Source organism: Mus musculus, chromosome 1 (assembly GCF_000001635.26).
Source record: "Mus musculus strain C57BL/6J chromosome 1, GRCm38.p6 C57BL/6J".
Classification (NCBI taxonomy): Eukaryota; Metazoa; Chordata; class Mammalia; order Rodentia; family Muridae; genus Mus; species Mus musculus.
This window is the reverse complement of record NC_000067.6, coordinates 35,928,112-35,940,182: the sequence shown is the minus strand read 5'-3', so window position 1 is coordinate 35,940,182 and position 12,071 is coordinate 35,928,112.

Here is a 12,071-nt window from a genome sequence, read left to right as displayed (position 1 = left end):
CACACACACACACACACACACACACACCCATGACATACATTCATGTACACACACACATACACAGTTCTTTCCTTCCTCCATACCCAAGGGAAACGGAGTGGGTTCCATGTGACCTCCCGGTGACCCTCGTGTGCCTTAGGACATGTGCTCTGAGCACACTGGCAGCCTTCACTGACTTCAACTCTACACTGTTCGGTAAGTGTCAGTATCCTTTGTCAAGGTGAAGGTGCTTCTTGGTGGTGTGCACCTGACATCTGAACAAGCTGATGGGCTTTGGGAGCTAAGTGCCTGGTGAGTGCTTCAGGGATAGGGGACCGGAGACTGCAAGGAAATCTCAGAAGGGAAGCTTCCAGGTTCCCCAAACCTTGACCACAGCAGCTCAAAAAGGATGTCTCCAGAAAGGCCCCAGCAGAGAAAGCTGGGCTCATAAGATAAACTTAAGTGGCCAATGCCTATAATCTTGACATTAGGGAAGAGTGGGAGAGGATGAAGGGAAAAAAGGCCATTTTTAGATACACAGTGTGTTTGAGTCTAGCCTGGTCTACCTAAGACTATGTCTCAGAAAGAGAAGAAAAGGCTCTCTGGAACACTTGCCAGGACATTGCTCTGGGCTAAGCTGGAGCAGTGGGGGAAGACTGGCAGACAGAGGCTGCAGCGACTGGGGAGCCTGTTCTGCAAGGCAGCATGTGAGAACCAGGCTAAAACATGCAGGGATGCAGTAGTCCCTGGCAGAGGTCTTAAGGCACTGGGATAGGAGTGTCTAACCCACAGCCTGTGGGGCACATAAGGCCAAGGACAGCTATCGTGTGTCCAACACAAAGAAGAAAATGTACTTAAAAATGGGAGATTATTTTATGATTTATTTATTTTGTAACTTGATTGCGCAGCTCTTGTCTGTATGGCAACATTGTGTAGCAACGTCAAAAGGTTGAGCATTCTTGCTGGCGTCCACAAACACAGGGCTTCCTTCTTGGGTAAGCAAGTCTCTCACTTATAACCCACCATACCCTGTGTGATTTTCGTAAGAACCAGAACAGGGTGGAGTAAGGCTCAGAGAAACAAATCTTGTATGATCCCGTTTATGCAAAATGTCTAAGGTAGTAAAGTCCGACTCATAGAGACAGAGAGTAGAGTGTGGTTCCCAGGAGCATGAAAAGCAGTGAAATGAGGAGGAATAAATTAATACACGTGCCTTCATCCAAGCAAGTTAATAAAATGCTATGTGGTGTACTGTGTGCACTTAAAGTTAACAACAATGACACACACTTAGAAAGTTGTCAGAAGGGTAGGTAACATTTAACCATTTAATGTCTGTCCCAGTGATTAATACCTAAGTAGCAACCAATTTAGGGGAGAAAGAGGCTGTTTTGGCTTACAGTTCCAGGTTACAGTCCATCACAGAGGCCCAGTCAAGCCAGAAGCTTGCAGCAGGTCACAGCCTAACAGCTAAGAGAAGATTGCTTGCCCTCAGCTAGCTTTCTTCTCTCTTACTCGGTCTAGGAACCCCTGCCTAGGGAATGGTGACACCCATAATGGACTGTGTATTTCTACATGAATTAACAAGGCATTCTCTACAGATATACCCATCTCTAAATCCAACTCTAGAGTAGTCCTCATTAGGCTCTCTTCACAGGTGATTATAGGTCATGACAAGATGACAGTTAAAAGTAGTATATGGGAGCTGAAGGAGTGACTCAGCTTAAAAGTGATTACTGAGCCACCAACTAAAGAGCACACACAGGCTGGACCTAGGTCTCCCTACTCATATGTAGCAGATGTGCAGCTTAAACTTCATGTGGGTCTGAACAACTGGAAGAGATGCTATCCCAAAAGCTGTTGCCTGCCTGTGGGATATGCCCTACTAGCTGGGCTGCCTTGTCTGGTCTCAGTGGGAGAGGATTTCTCTAGCCCTGCAGAGACTTGATGTGTCAGGGTGTGGGGGGAGATCCCCAGGAGGACCCCCACCAGATCAGTAGAGAAGGGGAAGGGGGTAGGGGAAGGATTGTGGGAGGGGATGGTTGGGAGGGGGGCATGGAGCAGGATGTAAAGTGAATAAATAAGCAAAAACAAACAAACAAAAACAGAAAGCAAGCAAGCAAGCAAACAAACAAACAAACAAAAGTGATTACTGCTCTTCCAAAGGACCAGAGTTCTGTTCCCAGCCCTGACATTGGGAGACTCATACTTGCCTGTAGCTCCAGATGCAGGGGATCCAATGCCTTCGTCTAGCCTCTATGGGCACCTATACATGTGTCACAGGTACACATACATATAAAAATAAATAAACCCGGCACAACATCTTAGCACAATAAAAGTTGGAGACAGACAGACAGACAGATAATTTTGTATTGGGAAGATAGCACAGCCAGTAAACACTTGCTCTCTCTCTCTCTGTGTGTGTGTGTGTGTGTGTGTGTGTATGTGTCTGTGTGTCTGCTAATGTCAACCTCCGTTGTTCGTAATAGGTTGTTCATATTTTGCTGCTGCTGCTGCTGCTGCTGCTGTTGTTGAGACAGGGTCTCCCACTCACCTGGAGTTCACTAGTTTGGCTACTAGTCTGGGTTGCCAACAGCCTCAGAGATCTGTCCGTCTCTGCCTTCCTAGTGCTGGAATTAAAAAAAAAAGTGGAGACCCACCATATTTTTGTGGGTCTATTTATGAGTTTTCTAATTTCTAATGTGCTACCTCTGTCTCTCTCTGTCTCTTTAACTTGAGTTCTAGGGGTCAAAACTCAGGTCATTTTATTTGCTGGGCAAACTCTTGACTGATGACCCATCTCATCAGAATCTATTTAGAATCTATTGTACTATGTCCTACATTTCAGTCGATAATCTATTTTTGAGTTGGTTTTTTTATTAAAAAAAAAAACCAACCTTCCTTCCTTCCTTCCTTCCTTCCTTCCTTCCTTCCTTCCTTCCTTCCTTCCTTCCTCCCCCCACCTTCTCTCTCTCTCTCTCTCTCTCTCTCTCTCTCTCTCTCTCTCACACACACACACACACACACACACACACACATCCCAAAGCCCACCAGGCATATTTTTGTGGGTCTATTTATGAGTTTTCTAATTTGCTCTGTTGATTAATGTATCTATCTCTCTGACCATGCTGTTTTGCCTTCTGTACTAAAGCGTTAATGTCAGGCCATTTTCTGTTTTTTTCTGTTTTTTCCATTATCTTTATGTTTTTCCCCCTTATTTCAAGATTATTTGCTTTTCTGCTTTTCCATTTCTGGCTGAAGGCTCCATTTCTAGACTCTCCTGGCAGCTGCCAGCTGGTGTTGGTGTCCAGTGGCTTTCACCTGTTGCCTCTGCACACATATGTCAACGATGCTTTGTCTGACCTATTACTGATAACACAACATTTTTGCAGGCTTTCAGAAGTCCCCAGAGTCCCCTGCCATGGGATTATTGTAAGATAAAGTCTAACCCAAGCGGTTGGAGAGGAATCATGGGAGGCGAGGAGAGATGTTTGCCTGATAACAAGTCAAAAGCACCCTCTTTCACTTTCTTTTTTCTTTAGCTTTTCCTCTTCCTTCAAGTGGCAGTAATTCAGATGTGGTTCCAATTAGGACATATGGTAGAATTAATGAGTCCCTTCTAGTGTATATCATGGGCCAAATTCAGTATAGAGAGAACATGAAATTGTCCTTGAAGATTATAACACCAGCAGCTGTCACCCTCTCGGCACATACTAGATGTCACATAGTGGCTAACACATCCTATCCTCACAGTGACATGAAGGGTTGGCATTGTCTAATTCTGGAAGGGGATTGGAAATATATTTGAATAGAACATGATTTATTTGGTAGAGTGTTTACCTAATATGTATAACGTCCTCATAACCCATGCGTGGTGATACAGCCTGTAATTCCTGTACCTAGAAGACAGAGGCAGAAAAGCCAGAGAGGTTCAAGGTTATATTTGGCTTTATTCTAGGTCAACTTGGGCTGAGACATGAGTGCCTGTGTGAGTGAAGTGTGTGTGTGTGTGTGTGTGTGTGTGTGTGTGTGCGTAGAAACCAAGTGTTCAAATACACGAGTGTGTGTGTGTGTGTGTGAGAGAGAGAGAGAGAGAGAGACAGAGAGAGAGACAGAGACAGAGACAGAGAGAGCAAGCATGTATGTACAGGCACAAATATGAGTGTGTGTGTGTGTGTGTGTGTGTAATAGATTGCTTATGGGAAGGTATGTGTGTGGAAAGTGTATGTGCCTGTATAGGTATGCGTATGAGTGTGTCTATAAGAGTAGAGATGTCCTGGATCCTGGGGTTATCCGTGCTCCCAACTGAGCACTGTTGAGCACTGCCACCAACTTCAGGGTCAGAAGGATTATCCCCTGAGCCCTGGCCCACTCTGGTTCCCCAGATGTGAGGGTGAGTTAAATCACGGGGCCTTAGACTGCTGGATCTTGGGATGGTTTGTAAAGTAACAGTGGATATGGATAAGCAGAATGATCAGTTATTTTTTATATTTCCCAAATAGTAATGTGTCATGTTTAGGAAAAGGTTTCTATAAGGCTGTTTCAAATTAGAAAGGACAATGTCAGCAAACTGCGAGGGGGGAAAGATGCCCGAATCCCAGTGAGGCGCAGGGCTAGCTCATTCATTTGGATTCCATTCTCATGGGATGACTTATCCTTCTCCTGCTAACAGCATCACTGGTAACTAAAGTTAGTCTTGGCTCCAAAATCAGCATGTTATTTTAGAGCTCAAAGCAGGCAGTGAGCGAGCTGTTTGGGGACTGATGACAGCTCTGTCGGATTTGGCTGGCAGGGCCTTTTTTTTTTTTTTTTTTTTTTCTCCACTGTTGCTTGGGTGGCTGTAAGGAGCAGCCAGTGGCCGCCTTGGCGGTCAGCAGCTTGCATGGATGCCCAGAAGTCTTCAGTGGGTTATCAGCCACTTCAGCTTCTGTGGTCTGAGCTTCCTTCCACCCCCACACTCAAGCTGAAGTTCTAATTGCTGAGAGCTGAGAGTATGACCTTATTTGGACATAGGCTGCTTCTAAAATGAATTAAGCTGAAAGCAGGTCACTGTGCAGGCCCCCTACTCCAGTAAGAGCAGAGTCATGGCTGGGAAGGTGGCTCAGTGGGTAAAGTCCTGCCTTACTGGCATGAGGACCTAAGTTGGGATTCCCCAGCATATATATATGCTGGGATATATACATATTTCCGGAACAAACCCAACAAAATCTAGGTGTGCCTACATGCATCTTTGACCCTAATGTGTGGGGAGTGTGGAGGAAGAGAAGAGATGGCAGATCCTTGGAGCTGGCCAGCAGCCAGTCTAGTGGAATCAGAGAGCCCGAGGTTCCAGTAAGAGGACCCCGACTCAGAATAGAGGATGACCTCTGATGTCCACATACATACACATGTACACCCATACGCACACACAGGAGAGACTGGCTAACTGGTCCCCAGATGGAGACAGCTCTGCTACCACCTTGAATTTGGACTTCAGACTTAAGACAATACACCTCTGTTGTTGACGGCACCCAGAGCGAGTTACTTGCTTCTGGGAGTCCAAGAGATCCATGCTGCCCATGTAGGGGACACTTGTTGGATACTTGCCTACATTCTATGGTTTTACAAGTCATGACACTTTTGGATGCAGTCTGGAGAACAATGAGTGAGTCTATTAAGCACGTAGCAATCAAACGTAAAAGGGTAAAGGGTAACTAGCAGATTAAACAGACTGCAAAGCACCATCAAGTCAGGAGATTAAGACACCTAAGAGAGATGAGTGGGGTGGGCCTAGACGGAAACAAAAAGAGGCAGTGTCACCTAAACACCACTTACGGTATCCAGCAGACACAGACCGTGGAAGCCATGTTGAGGCGATCAGCTGGATGTCTTGGCTCAGGGTCTTCTTCTTTCTATGGATAAGAGTCCACCTTCTTGCAGGTATTTTTATATCATGGGATAAACGAAAGTGACATCTGTTAGAAAGGAAGCAATGTTTTTAACATCATTAACGGTTTGCTTTTTCTTTTTCCTTCCATGTCACAGACGTAGGAGGGAAGCTGCCTCAGGACAGAGAGTTTTAGATTTGAAACATGCGGGAGTCTAGGACAAGATAAGTAGGCAGACTCTCAGAGTCTGTGTTCAGTAAGCATGAAAGGCACATGATAGTTACTGATATGACACATAAGTGAAGTCCCTACTCTGATGATGAGGACCTGCCCCCTCCCACTGTGGCAGCCCAGAGCCACACTCTCTCCCCCCACCCCCTGCCATCCCCCAGTCAAAGCCCTTCATGTCCTCTGAGACTTTGCTACCTCTGGAGGCAGTCTTATATGGAAGTGACTCATCACGTCTCTGTCCAATGGGCAAGGTTTCCAGGTAGGACAGTTCGCAGCCCAAGGAGCAATTGTTTAGTTACGTGACTATGCGAAGTTGGATTGGGTCACTGCTCTTGTTTGGCTCAGTGACCTAGAGATCATGACCGTAGTGAGAGGTTGGCAGAGGACAAAGACTTCTGGGAAGAGGAAGAAGGCAGCTGAGGACAGAGGAGGGAGGGCCTGGGCTGCATCTGCAGTGGCTCCGAGCATCCCTGGGATCCATCCAGGACCACAATAGGATGATTTCTAGGGATCTGGCAGAGATGTGTTACAGGCTGATGATGTACTGGCCTTCCTCCAGTGACCTCTGGGTTAGCGAGGGATACCTTCAGAGATGTCCGGCAGCTACTGTGGGTCTGATATGCAGTGAATGAAATGACTCCACTTGTCAAAATGATAAAAAATATTTTATTGACTGGGCGGCAGGTGGGTAGTGGGCTGGGTGATAACTACAATGACCCTCTTCCCCCAGCCTTCCAGCAGTGATCTCAGTTAGATGCAGGCATATGGACCATGGTAGCTTTGGTTTGTTTTTCTGCACTCTGTGTGTGTTTGTGTGTGCAAGCATGCATATATGCATATGTGCATAATACATTACACATATACATATACATAAATGCATGTGTTTAGTCACATGACTATTGGGTTGGGTCACTCACTGCTCTTGTTGGCTCAGTGACCAAGAGTTAGAGTGAACTTAGTTGTCATTTCTCAGGTTCTACTCACCACCTTGTATTTTTAGAGACAAGGGTCTCCTATTGACCTAGAATTCATGAAATAGGATAAGCTGGCTGGCCAGCGAGCCTCTGGGATCTGCCTGCTTCTACTGCTTCTACCTCCTTAGGACTGTGATTATAAGTGTCTTTTTTTTTTTTTTTTTAAGATAGATTCTGAGAATTGAACTTGGGGCCTGTGATGGTTTGAATATGTTTGGCCTACAGAGTGACACTATAAGGAGGTGTGGCCTTGTTGAAGGAAGCATGTCATTGTGGGCATGGGCTTTAAGACCCTAGCTGCCTGGAAGGCAGTCTTCTCCTAGTGGCTTTCAGATGAAGATGTAGAACTCTCAGCTCCTCCTGCACCATGCCTGCCTGAATGCTGCCATGTTCCCACCTTGACTGAACTTCTGAACCTGTAAGGCAACCTCAATTAAATGTTGTCCTTTATAAGAGTTGCCTTGGTCATGGTATCTGTCTGTTCACATCGGTAAAACCCTAACTAAGACAGGGCCTCATGCTTGCAAGGTTAGAACTTTACTAGTTGGGCAGTATTATCATTGACTATTGTTTATGTGTGTGGGTGCGTGTGTAGAGACCAGGGGACAACTTTGTGGAGCTGGTTCTCTTCTCTCACCTTTACATGGGTTCTGGGGGTCGAACTCAGCTCATCAGGCTTGTGTGGAAAGTGCATTTACCCATGGAGCCATCTTACCAGCTCCTCATTGTTGATTGACATCTGCTCCCTTTGTCTTTCCTCCTCTGGCAAAGCCCTGGGTGGCCAAGGCCTCTGAGTTTCCTTCCTAGGATTTCTTGCTGTCATAGAGCTGTAGGATTCGATAGGCCATGTGTTCTGTATGGTTCTTTTCTTCCCATTCGTGGGCACAAATACTTGTGCCCTTGAGCCCTGGACCTCTGCTGGTATCCCTGCTATGACCATGTTGCTCATCTATGCTCTTCTTGCTGCAGGTTGGTGGAGTCAGGGCTTGTCTGGGATGGGGACGTTAGATTCTAGAAAATAGAGATGGGCAGCTGAGGCAGCCAATTGAAAGGCACTAGGAGAAAGTACAGAAGGGGTGTGGTCAGCAGCGGGCAGCAAGGCAGGAGCAGCAGAGGGGTTGAGATGGGAGACATAGGAACACCATCTCTCAGGGCCCGAAGAGCTGCCTTGACCTGGGCCACATGCATTAATGCCTCTTGAACAACTGCTCCTGCATCTGCATTCAGGGAGATTCCTTTCCAGAGTTGGGAAAGGCTGCCTGGATCCAAACCAGGAGTGGCTTCATTTCCATCAGATACCTAGTGGGACCTAGGGAGCCATTCTGGAGAAGTCTCTGCCTTTTTGGAGTGTAGGTTAGACTGTGAGGGGCTCAGTGAGTTGTCATGGGATGGGCATGGTGGGCACTAGCAGCCAGGACCTGCCTGGCCCTCTGTCTTTCCCAGCATTCTCTTTGTTCTTGTGTTTTTCTCTGCCCATCATTCTTTTTTTGGGGGGGGCGTTGGAGAGTGAGGGTTTCTCTGTATAGCCCTGGCTGTCCTGGAACTCACTTTGTAGACCAGGCTAGCCTTGAACTCAGAAATCCACCTGCCTCTGACTCCCAAGTGCTGGGATTAAAGGTGTGCGCCACCACTGCCCAGATCTGCCCATCATTCTTAGCTCTCCCAGTCTTTATCTGCCTGTCCTGTCTTCTTTGGTGTGTTTCACATGCATCTCTCTAGTCAGGCCCCAGTGGTTAGCACAGCCCGCCTGGGGCATCTGAAGACTGTCCAGACAGGACACCTGAAGGAGGGACACAAAGGGCCTGGGGCGTTCAGGGAAAGTTTGCCCCAGGAAGTCATCAAGATCCTGAAAGGACCAGAGCAGGGCAAACATGGACTCCGCCCAAGGTGAGTCACCCTTGGACTCACAGGTGTGATTCCTGAGAGAAACCTTGAAGCTTTGCTTATACAGATGTCAAACAGCAACCGTTTACGTGCACTTTAGGGGCGTGGCTTGCTAAAATATGCCAGCAGGTTAATAATTTTCTGAAGGTGTGAGAGAACAGGAGAAAATGTTTGCCCAAGAAGCATGTGTGCGAAAAAGTGGGCTTACAAATTCATACCATGCTTGCAATTTTGGTTTGCAAATGAACAGAAGTTACGTTCAAAACAAAACAAAAACAAACAAAAAACAACAACAAAAAGAGACAAGTGTGAAGCATATTAACATAGGAAAGGCCAGTCTTTACCTTAAATCCCTTTTTTCCTTTAAAAAAAATGTATGGGTGTGTTTGTGTGTGTGTGCTCGCGAATGTGTGTGCACATGTGCATACATGCACCCATGCTGTGTGCTGTACTGGCACATGTATACACACCTTGGCAGGGATGTGACTGCCAAAGAACAACTTGAGGGTGTAGATTCTCTCATTTCACCATCTGGGTCCTGGGGTCAAACTCAGGTCATCCAGAAGGAGGCCAACCCACAGGCCAAACTATATTTTTTATTAGAGATGACTATTTTAAAATGAAGAGGAAATGGAATGTTCTTACCATATTGGCATGTGTGGGTGTTCCTGAATTCATTCGTCCTGGCCTATAAACCTCCCAGAGAGAGCATGTCCAGACACAGCTTGTGCTGAACTCTCGGGCCAAAAAGAGACAGGTCAGTCATTGCCCTGGGGGTGGGGTATAGCCATCAAAAGGTTTTTACCAAGCACACGAATTGACAAGACAAGATGCTTGCAACAAAACCTGACACAGGTGGGCATCTGTATCTGTGGGTTTAGCATTTGTTAGCATTTCTCTGATGGAAGATATGTAGAGAATAATTATGTCTGTGTCAAACATGTATAGCTCTCTATCCTCATATCCCCTAAATAGACTGGTTTGTATTGTATCAGGTGTCGTAAGCAGTGAAGGGATTATTTAAAGCACCTGGGGTATGTATGTTTGTCATACGTGAACACTTGAGCACCCATGGACTTTGTCAACTGTAGAGGGGCCCGGAACCAATTGTCTGAAGATACCAAGGGATGACTGAACAAAAAGCAGGCTGCAGAGCAGATCACCCCACTGCAGGAGAAAGGTGACTTAATTGGTAAAGTACTTGCTTTGCAAACCCTGAGTTTAATGCCCAGAACCCAGGTCAAAATTCTGGGCATGGTGGTGAGCTCTTGTAACCACAGCACAGGGTGGACAGAGGCAGGGGGATCGCTGGGGTTCAGTGACCAGCCAGCTGAGCCAAACCAATGAGTCCAGGTTTATTTTGAGAGACTGTCTCAAAAAGTAAGGAATGTTGAAGCTAGGGAGATGCTCAGTAGCTAAGAGCACTTGCTGCTCTTGCAGAGGACCAGACTCCAGTTCTTAAGGCCCACATCCGGAGGCTCACAACTAACTATAACTCTAGTCCCAGGGGATCCAACTCTCTCTTTTGGCCTCCACAAGTTCCTGCAAACAGGTACACACACTTAAACAAAAACATGCAAACAAACAAAAAATACCCCCCAACCCCACCAAACTTAAAAAACTTAAAAATAATAAGGTAGAGAGTGATTGAGAAAGACATGATATTAACTTTTGGCTTACACACACACACACACACACCATGATTCAAAAACAAGAAAAAAAAATCAGAAGTTGTAACTGAGCTTTGTGCTATACACCATAATTCCAGCTAGGAAATGTGAAAGAAAGAAAAGGATTACAAATCTTAGGTTAGCCTGGTCTACATAGCAAGAACTTGAATAAGTTATCACACACAGACAGACACAGACACATATACATCCCCCATAACCAACAACAATAACAAAGAAAAAGAGAAAGAAAGAAGAGAAAGAAAGAGGAGGGGGCTGCGCAAAACCAGCAAAAAACAAAGAAAACCAAAAAACCCAGGAGAGGAACCAGTTCTATCTTGTCAGTACAAGTGAGGACATGAGTGGTACCCCCGAGGCTAGGATTCTGGGACCTCTCTCTTTCTCTTCCCCTCTCCTCCCTCCTTTTCTTTTTTTTCTCCCTCCCCTCCCCATCCTTCATATCTTTCTTCCTTCTTGACAGGGTCTCATGTAGACCAGGCTGCCTTGACCTTACTACACAGCCAGAGATGACACTTCTGTGTCCCTCTCTTGAGTGCTGGGATTATAGGCATGTACCGCTGTGTGCAGTTTTGCAGTGCCAGGGATCAAACCAAAGGCTTCCTTCACAATGGGAAAGCACTTGACCACATAAGCTATGTGCCCAGCTCCTAACTAACACTGCTTTTTCCATGGATCCTGATGGCATCGTGGAGGCTGTTCTGGGGGGAAGCCAGACACTGGCAGCGTTAGATGAAGGGTCTCACCCTCTGTGGTGACTAGGAGGGATGAGCCACAGGGGACAACTGCTTTACTTTCATAGTTCCAGCCAGGGAGACCCTTTCTGGGCAGCGCTACCTTATTATTGTAGGAGGCTGAACGAGTCTGTTTCAAAGGTGAAGGAGCAGAGGCTTGCAAGTGTCAAGCCACTTGTCTAGGGTCTTATAGCTGGTAGGTGACAGCTGGGCAGTCAGCTCCGGCAGCCGTGTGTGGCTCTGGGTCTATGTTGCTGCAGGAGCTCTGGCAGGATAAATCCCTGAGCATGCAGATGGTACCGTCAAGGAGGAGAATGTCCCCGGGGACAGCTTCATTTCGAGACTTTTTGTTAAGTGGAGGATCTGAGGGCAGATGCCAGAAGTGGTCTCTTGGTGTCCCTTCAAGCAGTGTGGCGTACTTATGGTGCGACTCAAGCTTGTTCCATAGAGTGGGTGGTCAACCTGATGCATTTGAGAACAGGGAGTCTCAACTGAAGAGTTGCCTCCGTTGGATTGGCCTGTGGTCATGGCTGGGAGGATTTTCTTAATTGATAATGTAGGATGACCCACCTCACTGTGGGCAATGCCACCCTGGGCAGTGGGCCTGAGCAATATAAGAATGGTAGGTGAATATGAACCCCCAAACAAGCCAGTAAGCAGTGTTCGTCCGTGGTCTCTTCTGTTTGGGCCTCCTGGTTCCTGCCTGGGCTTCCTTCCGTA